Below are 10,951 nucleotides of genomic sequence, written 5' to 3'. Positions count from 1 at the left end.
CAGCATCAATAGTAAAAGATCTAATGTTAAAAATAATAAAAAAATTAAAATGGTTACTCTCACCTTCCGACATCACCCGATGCACGCGTTGGCTGGGATGCTGTGTGCGAAGGACCTGCTGTGACATCACGGTCACGTGACCGCGATGTCATCCAGGTCCTTTGCACACAGCATCCCTGGGAACGGAAGCTGCCGCGTGCACCGCTGAGAGGCGGGAGGACTCCGGGGGCCATCAGAAGGTGAGTATATACCTATTTTTTATTTTAGTTCATTTTTTTTTAAATTATATGGTGCCCAGTCTGTGGAGGAGAGCCTTCTCTCCTCCACCCTAGGTACCAATCGCACATGATCCGCTTACTTCCCGCATGGTGGGCATAGCCCTATGCGGGAAGTAAGCGGATCAATGCATTCCTATGTGTGCGGAATCCCCGCGATTCCGCATATTAATGAACATGCTGCATTTTTTTCCGGAATGCCTTCTGCTCAGGAAAAAAATGCAGCATGTGCATACAAAATGCGGATTGCATTCTTTTAATAGGATGCTTAATGTGAGCGTTTTTTTCACGGTTTTAATGCGTTTTTATAGCGAAAAAACACACAAAAAAATGCAAAAAATCTGCAATGTGTGCACACAGCCTTATAATGGCGCAGAAGCAGTCAGCCATGGGCCATGCATGAGGTATTAGGGTCTGGCCCAGCTTGGAATTGAAGTTTCAATGATGACCTGGTGGTTAATGAAGCAGTGTAAGGTTTTTTAGCTGGGAGCACTGATACATCATGCAACACCTCCATTTTTTTTTATTCCTGCCACACTCAGATGGCATAACCATCAGTTTCATACAATAATATTGGTAGAAAAAGTTAAGGAAAGTAACACAGGTTGTTGAGTGAAAGTAAATGCAGGCCTGTCTGTCTGGGAGCTCTTCTTCTACACATGTGTTCTTCATGCAAAACACATGAAGGAAACCTAAATTGGATTCTCACATTTCAAAACATTATTGTCACACACCACTGAAATGGCTTAAATTTCCATAGAGCAGAAATAGTATAATGGCCCTCTGACAACCCTTCCATTAGAGGCAACCCACCAGATGGAGACCCAACTTGGATTCTCCAACTTTAAAAAATTTTTTGTCACACACCACTAAAGTGGCATCAATTTCCACAAAGTAGAAACAGTATAATAGGCCTCTGACACACATTCCACTATAGGCAACCCACCAGATTATTATTATTATTATTATTATTATTATTATTTATTTATATACAGTAGCACCATTAATTCCATGGTGCTGTACACGAGAAAGGGTTTACATACAGGGTTATAGATATCATTTACAGTATGCAAATTTACGATGACAAACTGGTACAGAGGGGAGAGGACCCTGTCCTTGCGGACTTACATTCTACCGGATGGAGACAGAACTTGGAGTCTCCACATTTCAAAAAATTATTGTCACACATCACTAAAACCCATCCGGCGTGAAAATATAGGTGAATTTAATGAAAATGTAGAGTTCCTGTGGGTGGAGATAAGGGTAGGGGGAAAAATAATAAATTACTGATAGGGGTTTGTTATAAATCTCCAAAAATAATGGAAGCAACGGAGAATATCCTCGTAAAGCAAATAGATAAAGCTGCGAATCAAGGAGAAGTCATTATTATGGGGGACTTCAACTACCCTGAAATAGATTGGGGAACAGAAACCTGCAGTTCCAGAAAAGGTAATCGGTTTTTGACAACTATGAGAGACAATTACCTCTCACAACTGGTTCAGGACCCAACAAGAAGGGGGGCACTGCTAGACCTAATATTAACCAACAGGCCAGACCGCATATCAAATATAAGGGTTGGGGGTCACTTGTGGAATAGTGATCACAAAATAACAAGTTTTCATGTATCCTTTAATAAGATGTGTAGTATTATTATTATTATTTATTGTTATGGCGCCATTTATTCCATGGCGCTTTACATGTGGGGAGGGGTATAGATAATAAAAACAGGTACAATAATCTTAAACAATGCAAGTCATAACTGTATTATGAGGATCCTGCCTGCGAAGGCTCACAATCTACAAGGGATGGGTGAGAATACAGTAGGTGAGGATAGAGCTGGTCATGCAGCGGTTTGGTCGATCGGTGGTCACTGCAGGTTGTAGGCTTGTCGGAAAAGGTGGGTCTTCAGGTTCTTTTTGAAGGTTTCGATGGTAGGCGAGAGTCTGATGTGTTGTGGTAGAGGGTTCCAGAGTAGGGGTGATACGCGAGAGAAATCTTGTATACGATTGTGGGAAGAAGAGATAAGAGGGGAGTAGAGAAGGAGATCTTGAGAGGATCGGAGGTTGCGTGTAGGTAAGTACCGGGAGACGAGGTCACAGATGTATGGAGGAGACAGGTTGTGGATGGCTTTGTACGTCATGGTTAGGGTTTTGTACTGGAGTCTCTGGGCAATGGGGAGCCAGTGAAGGGATTGACAGAGGGGAGAGGCCGGGGAATAGCGGGAGGACAGGTGGATTAGTCGGGCAGCAGAGTTTAGAATAGATTGGAGGGGTGCGAGAGTGTTAGAGGGAAGGCCACAGAGCAGGAGGTTGCAGTAGTCAAGGCGAGAGAAGAGGAGAGCATGGACTAGGGTTTTTGCAGATTCTTGGTTGAGGAATGAACGGATTTGTGAAATATTTTTGAGTTGAAGTCGTCAGGAAGTGGAAAGGGCTTGGATATGTGGTTTGAAGGAGAGATCAGCGTCAAGGATTACCCTGAGGCATCGAGCTTGTGGGACTGGGGAGAGTGGGCAGCCATTTACTGTAATGGATAGATTCGTTGGGGGGGTCGCGTGAGATGGGGGAAAGATGATGAATTCTGTTTTGTCCTTGTTAAGTTTGAGAAATCTAGCGGAGAAGAAGGATGAAATAGTGGACAGACATTGATGGATTCTGGTTAGTAGGGAGGTGATATCTGGTCCAGAGATTTAGATCTGTGTGTCATCAGCATAGAGGTGATACTGAAAGCCATGAGATTCTATGAGCTGTCCCAGGTGTAAATGGAGAAGAGCAGGGGCCCAATGACTGAACCTTGTGGGACTCCGACAGATAGGGGATGAGGTGAGGAGGTGGTGTGTGAGTGGGAAACGCTGAATGTCCGGTCTGTTAGGTATGATGAGATCCAGGATAGGGCCAAGTCTGTGATGCCAAGGGTTTAGAGGGTCTGTAATAATAGGGAATGGTCCACTGTGTCAAAGGCAGCCGACAGGTCGAGGAGGAGGAGGACAGCGTAGTGTCACTTGCTCTTGGTGGTTAAGAGGTCATTGGTGACCTTAGATAGGGCAGTTTCAGGGGAATGGTGTGACCGGAAGCCAGATTGTAAGCGGTCAAAGAGGGAGCAAGAAGAGAGATGGGAGGACAGTTCAAGGTGAACGTGTTGTTCCAGTAGTTTGGAGGCATAAGGAAGAAGTGATATAGGGCGATAGCTAGATACAGAGGATGGGTCAAGAGAGGGCTTTTTGAGGATAGGTGTGATGGAGGCATGTTTAAAGCTTGAGGGGAAAATACCAGTTGTTAGTGATAGGTTGAAGAGATGGGTTAGGGTTGGGATGAAGACTGTGGTGAGGTTTAGGATGAGGTGGGATGGGAGCGGGTCAAGTGCACAGGTGGTGAGATGCGATCTTGAGAGTAGAGTGGAGAGTTGATCTTCTGTAATGGTGGAGAAGTTGGTTTTGGAGGTGGAGGGTTGGGAAGTCGGGAGGAAGGGCTCTGGGGGTTGTTGACCAAAACTGTCTCTGATGCTATCAATCTTCTGCTTGAAAAATGAGGCAAAGTCTTCAGCGGAGATAAGTGGGGAGGGAGGAGGTGCTGGGGGACAGAGGAGAGAATTGAAGGTGTTGAATAACTGTTTAGGGTTGTGAGACAGAGAGGATATGAGAGATGAGAAGTAGGTTTGTTTAGCTGTGGCGAGTGTGGTCTTGAAAGTAGTGAGGGACTGTTTGAATGCGATAAAGTGCTCGTTGGAGTGGGATCTTTTCCTTCTGCGCTCAACAGCCATGGAAGCTTCCCTCAGTTCTTTGGTCAGGCTGGTGTGCCAGGGCTGTCTGTTGATTTTGCGAGCTCTGGTATGTGTAAGTGGGGAAGCAGATTCCAAAGCTGCAGCTATTGTGGTGTTATATAGAGCGGCAGCGTCATCCGCATTATGTATGGAACTTATGTCTGTGAGAGGGAGGAGGGATTCAGAGAATGAATGTACGTCAAGATGTTTAAGATTTCTGCGAGGGTGTGAAAGTTTGTGGGGTGGGGATTGTAGACATGGAGTGGAGAGAGATCAGAATGTGAGAAGGTTGTGGTCAGAGAGTGGAAGAGGTGAGATAGAGAGGTTAGATAGGGAGCAGAGGCGGGTGAAGATGAGGTCCAGTGTGTGACCATCTTTGTGAGTGGCTGCAGAAGAACATTGAGTGAGGCCGAAGGAGGAAGTGAGAGATAGAAGTTTAGTGGCAGCTGAGAGGGAAGTGTCAATGGGGATGTTGAAGTCGCCCATGATGATATTGGGATGTCCGCAGAAAGGAAATTAAGTAGCCAGGTGGTGAAGTGGTCAAAGAAGGTTGTGGCTGGCCCTGGGGGGCGGTAAATGACAGCCAGTTGGAGGTTGGAGGGGGAGTAGATACGCACAGAATGCACCTCAAAGGAAGGGAGGGTAACAGAGGGTGGCAGTGGGATTGGGGTGAAGGAGCAGTTATCTGACAAAAGAAAACCAACTCTTCCGCCATTCTTGCTGCTGGGGCGCGGTGTGTGAGAAAGGTGGAAGCCACCGTAAGAGAGTGCAGCAGGGGAGGTTGTGTCAGAAGGGGTGAGCCAGGTTTCGGTGATGGCGAGGAAGGAAAGTTTGGTAGTAACAAAAAGATCATGGATGTAGGAAAGCTTGTTGCAGACAGAGCGAGCATTCCACAGAGCTCCTGTTAGTGGGACTGGGGAAGCGGGGGCTGGGCGAATGGGTATAAGGTTAGAGAGGTTACGGAAGTTTGTGATAGAGTGCGGATGGGAGGTAAAAATGACTGTGGGAATATGGTGAGGAGGACCAGGATTTAAAGAGATATCACCAGCAGTGAGAAGGAGCAGAGAAAGTGTTAGCAGGTGGGAGCAGGAGAGGGAATGAGGGGGCTGCCTGTGCTTTGAGACAGAGGATTGTATGTTAAGGAACAGTTCTGAGGAGGAGGTGAGATGGATGGGGAGGATTGAAGAGGAGATGAACAGTTCCTTACTTGGTGTGGGGTTTGGGGGAGGTAGCAGAAAGTGAAGGATTATAGGGGTGAAAACAAACAGAAACATTGTTTACTGTGACTGGCCAGTTACCTTCAGTTCCCTTCTGATTCAATTCTGGTTTTAATTCTAAATTAATCTTCACACTTCTAAGTCACACTTCTAGGAATCACACAGCAGACTAAAGTCATTGCAGACTTGTGCTATGCAATATATGTACAACTAAGTGCATTCAGGTGTGAAGCAGAGAGGAGTGGTCTCTGCTCATCTTGGTCAGAGAATTAAGGGTGGACCAGATGCATGCAATCAAGCCAGAGTAATCAAGGTCATAAATATCACAGGGTAAGCTGGGGTTAGCTGAAAGGGATACCATGTGAAAGCTAGGAGCAGAGGGAAGTCTATGTGCAAAGCTGGGTGATGTACTATGTGCACTTCATAGACAGCAGCAGAGCTGGGTGGATGAACATACCATGTGAAAGCTAGGAGCAGAGGGAAGTCTATGTGCAAAGCTGGATGATGTACTATGTGCACTTCATAGACAGACAGCAGCAGAGCTGGGGTTAGCTGAAAGGCATACCATGTGAAAGCAGACAGCAGCAGAGCTGGGTGGATGAACATGCCATGTGAAAGCTAGGAGCAGAGGGAAGTCTATGTGCAAAGCTGGTTGATGTACTATGTGCACTTCATAGACAAACAGCAGCAGAGCTGGGTGGATGAACATACCATGTGAAAGCTAGGAGCAGAGGGAAGTCTATGTGCAAAGCTGGGTGATGTACTATGTGCACTTCATAGACAGACAGCAGCAGAGCTGGGTGGATGAACATACCATGTGAAAGCTAGGAGCAGAGGGAAGTCTATGTGCAAAGCTGGGTGATGTACTATGTGCACTTCATAGACAGACAGCAGAAGAGCTGGGTGGATGAACATACCTGTTGGAAGAATAGAGATGCTTGTTACAGTGCGATGGTGGCAGGTAGCAGGGCAGGGTCTGTATACATCTTTCAGGTTTTAATTCTACTGTAATCCACACTTTTAGGACACACTTCTAGGAATCACACAGCAGACTAAAGTCATTGCAGACTTTTACTATGCAATATATAGAAAACTAAGTGTGTTCAGGTGTGAAGCAGAGAGGAGTGGTCTCTGCTCATCTTGGTCAGAGAATTAAGAGTGGACCAGATGCATACAATCAAGCCAGAGTAAGCAAGGTCATAAATATCACAGGGTAAGCTTGGGTTAGCTGAAAGGCATACCATGTGAAAGCTAGGAGCAGAGGGAAGTCTATGTGCAAAGCTGGATGATGTACTATGTGCACTTTATAGACAGACAGCAGCAGAGCTGGGTGGATGAACATACCATGTGAAAGCTAGGAGCAGAGGGAAGTCTATGTGCAAAGCTGGGTGATGTACTATGTGCACTTCAAAGACAGACAGCAGCAGAGCTGGGTGGATGAACATACCATGTGAAAGCTAGGAGCAGAGGGAAGTCTATGTGCAAAGCTGGGTGATGTACTATGTGCACTTCAAAGACAGAGTGCAGCAGAGCTCAGTGTATGAACATACCATGTGAAAGCTAGGAGCAGAGGGAAGTCTATGTGCAAAGCTGGGTGATGCTCTTCTATGATGCTCTTCTATGTGCACTTCATAGTAGGGAGGTTACAAGGACCCTACACTTCAGGAGGGCAAATTTCCAATGGATGAGAGAGGATCTTAGTGCAATTAACTGGGACGATACCCTAAGACATAAAAATACACAAAAAAAATGGGAGACGTTTATTAGCATCCTGGATACAACCTGTGCACAGTATATATCGTATGGGAATAAACATACTAGAAATAGGAGGAAACCAATATGGCTAATGTTATGACCTGGTGGTTAGGAGCACCCGGAATGACCTGATAGTTAAACCTCATACAGGACGAGCTCTGGGATGTGGGAGCTCTGCTGACCGCAAGCCCTAATCCTATCACACACACTAGAAATAGCCATGGAGCGCTCCTGACCAGACCTAGGCGCCTAGTCACAGCCTAAGAACTATCTAGCCCTAGAGATAGAAAATAAAGCCTACCTTGCCTCAGAGAAATTCCCCAAAGGTAAAGGAAGCCCCCCACATATATTGACTGTGAGTAAAGATGAAAGTCACAAACGTAGAAATGAAACAGGTTTCAGCAAAGGGAGGCCAGACTTACTAAATAGACAGAAGATAGGAAAGGTAACTTTGCGATCAGCACAAAAACCTACAAAAGACCACGCAGAGTGTGCAAAAAAGACCTCCGCACCGACTCACGGTGCGGAGGGGCCACTCTGCATCCCAGAGCTTCCAGCTAGCAAGACAAAATCATGAAAACCAGCTGGACAAGAAAACAGTGAACAAATAATGACTATCAGGAACTTAGCTTCTGCAGGAGAAGGCAGGTCACCAGAGAGATCCAGGAGCGAACTGAACCAATGCAAAAACATTGACAGCGGGCATGGAGTAACGATCTGAGAGGAGTTAAATAGAGAAGTCAACCAAAGGATAAACCACGTCACCTGTGTAAGGAACCTCAGAAGCAGCAGCTTCACTCACAGCCACCAGAGGGAGCCCATAGACAGAACTCGCCGAAGTACCATTCACGACCACAGGAGGGAGCTCGACAACAGAATTCACAACAGGCTAAATAGAGCTGTAAGGGGCGCAATAAGTGACAAAAAGAACGCAATTCGAGAATTAAAGGAAGTAGGTAGTGATGATGAGGCATTAAATAAATACAAAAAATTTAATAAATTCTGTGAAAAGCAAATCAAGGCAGCAAAGATTGAGACAGAGAGACTCATTGCCAGAGAGAATACAAATAATCCCAAAATATTATTTAACTACGTAAATAGTAAAAAACTAAAAAATGATAGTGTTGTCCCCCTTAAAAATAGTCTGGGTGAAATGGTGGATGAGGATGAGGAAAAAGCCAATATGCTAAATGACTTTATTTCATCAGTATTTACACAAGAAAGTCCCATGGCAGACAAAATGACTAGTGATAAAAATTCCCCATTAAATGTCACCTGTTTAACCCAGCAGGAAGTACGTCGGCGTCTAAAAATCACTAAAATTGACAAATCTCCGGGCCCGGATGGGATACACCCCCAAGTACTGCAGAAACTAAGTACAGTCATTGATAGACCATTATTTTTAATCTTTAAAGACTCCATAATAACAGGGTCTGTACCACAGGACTGGCGTATAGCAAATGTGGTGCCAATATTCAAAAAGGGGACAAAAACTGAACTCGGAAATTATAGGCCAGTAAGTTTAACCTCTACTGTGGGTAAAATCCTGGAGGGCATTCTAAGGGATGCTATACTGGAGTATCTGAAGAGGAATAATCTCATGACTCAGTATCAGCACGGGTTTACTAGGGACCGTTCAGGTCAGACTAATCTGATCAGCTTCTATGAAGAGGTAAGTTCTGGACTGGACCAAGGGAACCCAGTGGAGGTAGTGTATATGGACTTTTCAAAAGCTTTTGATACAGTGCCACATAAAAGGTTGATACATAAAATGAGAATAATGGGGATAGGGGAAAATATGTGTAAGTGGGTTAAGAGCTGGCTCAGGGATAGGAAACAAAGGGTCGTTATTAATGGAGCACACTCGGACTGGGTCACGGTTAGCAGTGGGGTACCACAGGGGTCAGTATTGGGTCCTCTTCTTTTTAACATATTTATTAATGACCTTGTAGGGGGCATTCAGAGCAGAATTTCAATATTTGCAGATGACACTAAACTCTACAGGGTTATCAATACAGAGGAGGACAATTTTATATTACAGGATGATTTATGTAAACTAGAAGCTTGGGCTGATAAATGGCAAATGAGCTTTAATGGGGATAAATATAAGGTCATGCACTTGGGTAAAAGTAAAAAGATGAAGAACTATGTGCTTAATTCTAAAACTCTGGGCAAAACCGTCAATGAAAAAGACCTGGGTGTATGTGTGGATGACAAACTCATGTTCAGTGGACAGTGTCAGGCAGCTGCTACAAAGGCAAATAAAATAATGGGATGCATTAAAAGAGGCCTAGTTGCACACCAGGAGAACATAATTTTACCTCTATACAAGTCACTATTTCGACCACACTTAGAACACTGTGCACAGTTCTGGTCTCCGGTGTATAAGAAATACATAGTTGAACTAGAGTGGGTGCAGAGAAGAGCGACCAAGGTTATTAGAGGACTGGGCGGTCTGCAATACCAAGATAGGTTATTACACTTGGGGCTATTTAGTTTGGAAAAACGAAGACTAAGGGGTGATCTTATGTTAATGTATAAATATATGAGGGGACAGTACAAAGACCTTTCTGATGATCTTTTTAATCATAGACCTGAGACAGGGACAAGGGGGCATCCTCTACGTCTGGAGGAAAGAAGGTTTAAGCATAATAACAGGCGCGGGTTCTTTACTGTAAGAGCAGTGAGACTATGGAACTCTCTGCCGTATGATGTTGTAATGAGCGATTCATTACTTTAATTTAAGAGGGGACTGGATATCTTTCTGGAAAAGTATAATGTCACAGGGTATATATGCTAGATTCCTTCATAGGGCATTGATCCAGGGAACTAGTTTGATTGCCGTATGTGGAGTTGGGAAGGAATTTTTTTCCTCAAAGTGGAGCTTACTATTTGCCACATGGGTTTTTTTTGCCTTCCTCTGGATCAACATGTTAGGGCATGTTAGGTTAGGCTATGGGTTGAACTAGATGGACTTAAGGTCTTCCTTCAACCTTAATAACTATGTTACTAAAGTGGCATCAATTTCCACAGAGTAGAAAAAGTATAATAGGCCTCTGACACATCTTCCACAACAGGCAACCCACCAGATAGATACACAACTTGGAGTCTCCACATTTCAAAAAATTGTTATTTAACATTAGCACCAGAGCAGTAACAACAGCAGGCACAGAAGCCATGACAAAGGTGACACAGGCTGCAATAATGCAAGATCAATGCATGACAATAATAACGACACCAGTGCCTTGTCTGCTCAGTCTGGGGTGCAAAAGTCATTGGCGATCCATGATCATTTTGATGAAAGTTCGCCGGTCTATACTTTCAAGGTTCAACTTGATGCGCTTATCCATCAGTACACCACCAGAAGCACTGAAGACACGTTCAGACAGAGCGCTGGCTTTCAGGCATGAGAAAACTGCCAAGACGTGACAGGCTAGCTCAGGCCACTCTTCCATTTTTGAAGACCAAAATGCAAAAGGGTCCAAACCCCTGATGGCATTGATATTGAGTACCAGATACTCTTACACCATCCTTTTCAGTAGTTCACAACGTGTTAGACCTGTACTCTGTTCTGCAGGTAGAAAGTCTGGTCTAAAAAGTGTATGAAATGACTCACAGAAATTGCTTATGCCACTTACACTACTGCTCCTGCTAATGTTTTTGCTATGACGCCTTGAAGTTCTCAGAGTTGAATGTCTATAACTAGGATGCACACTGTGTGCCTCACTGCTATCTTGGGGAAAACCACTCTTTAGATTTTCTACAAGCTTGTTTCAATACTGCAGCATGCGTGCGTCTTTCCAGGGAGGGAAGCATCTGGCAAAATTTACTCTTGTACCACAGTGTGGTAACCTAGTATTCAGCACTATTTCTAACTCTAAGAATATGGGCATCATGTTGAAGATAGTGCAGCAAGAAGGCGCTCATGTGTCGGGTGCTTCCAGGATG

This window comes from Ranitomeya imitator, chromosome 3, assembly GCF_032444005.1.
Source record: "Ranitomeya imitator isolate aRanImi1 chromosome 3, aRanImi1.pri, whole genome shotgun sequence".
NCBI classification, from domain to species: domain Eukaryota; kingdom Metazoa; phylum Chordata; class Amphibia; order Anura; family Dendrobatidae; genus Ranitomeya; species Ranitomeya imitator.
This window is presented reverse-complemented; position numbering follows the sequence as displayed.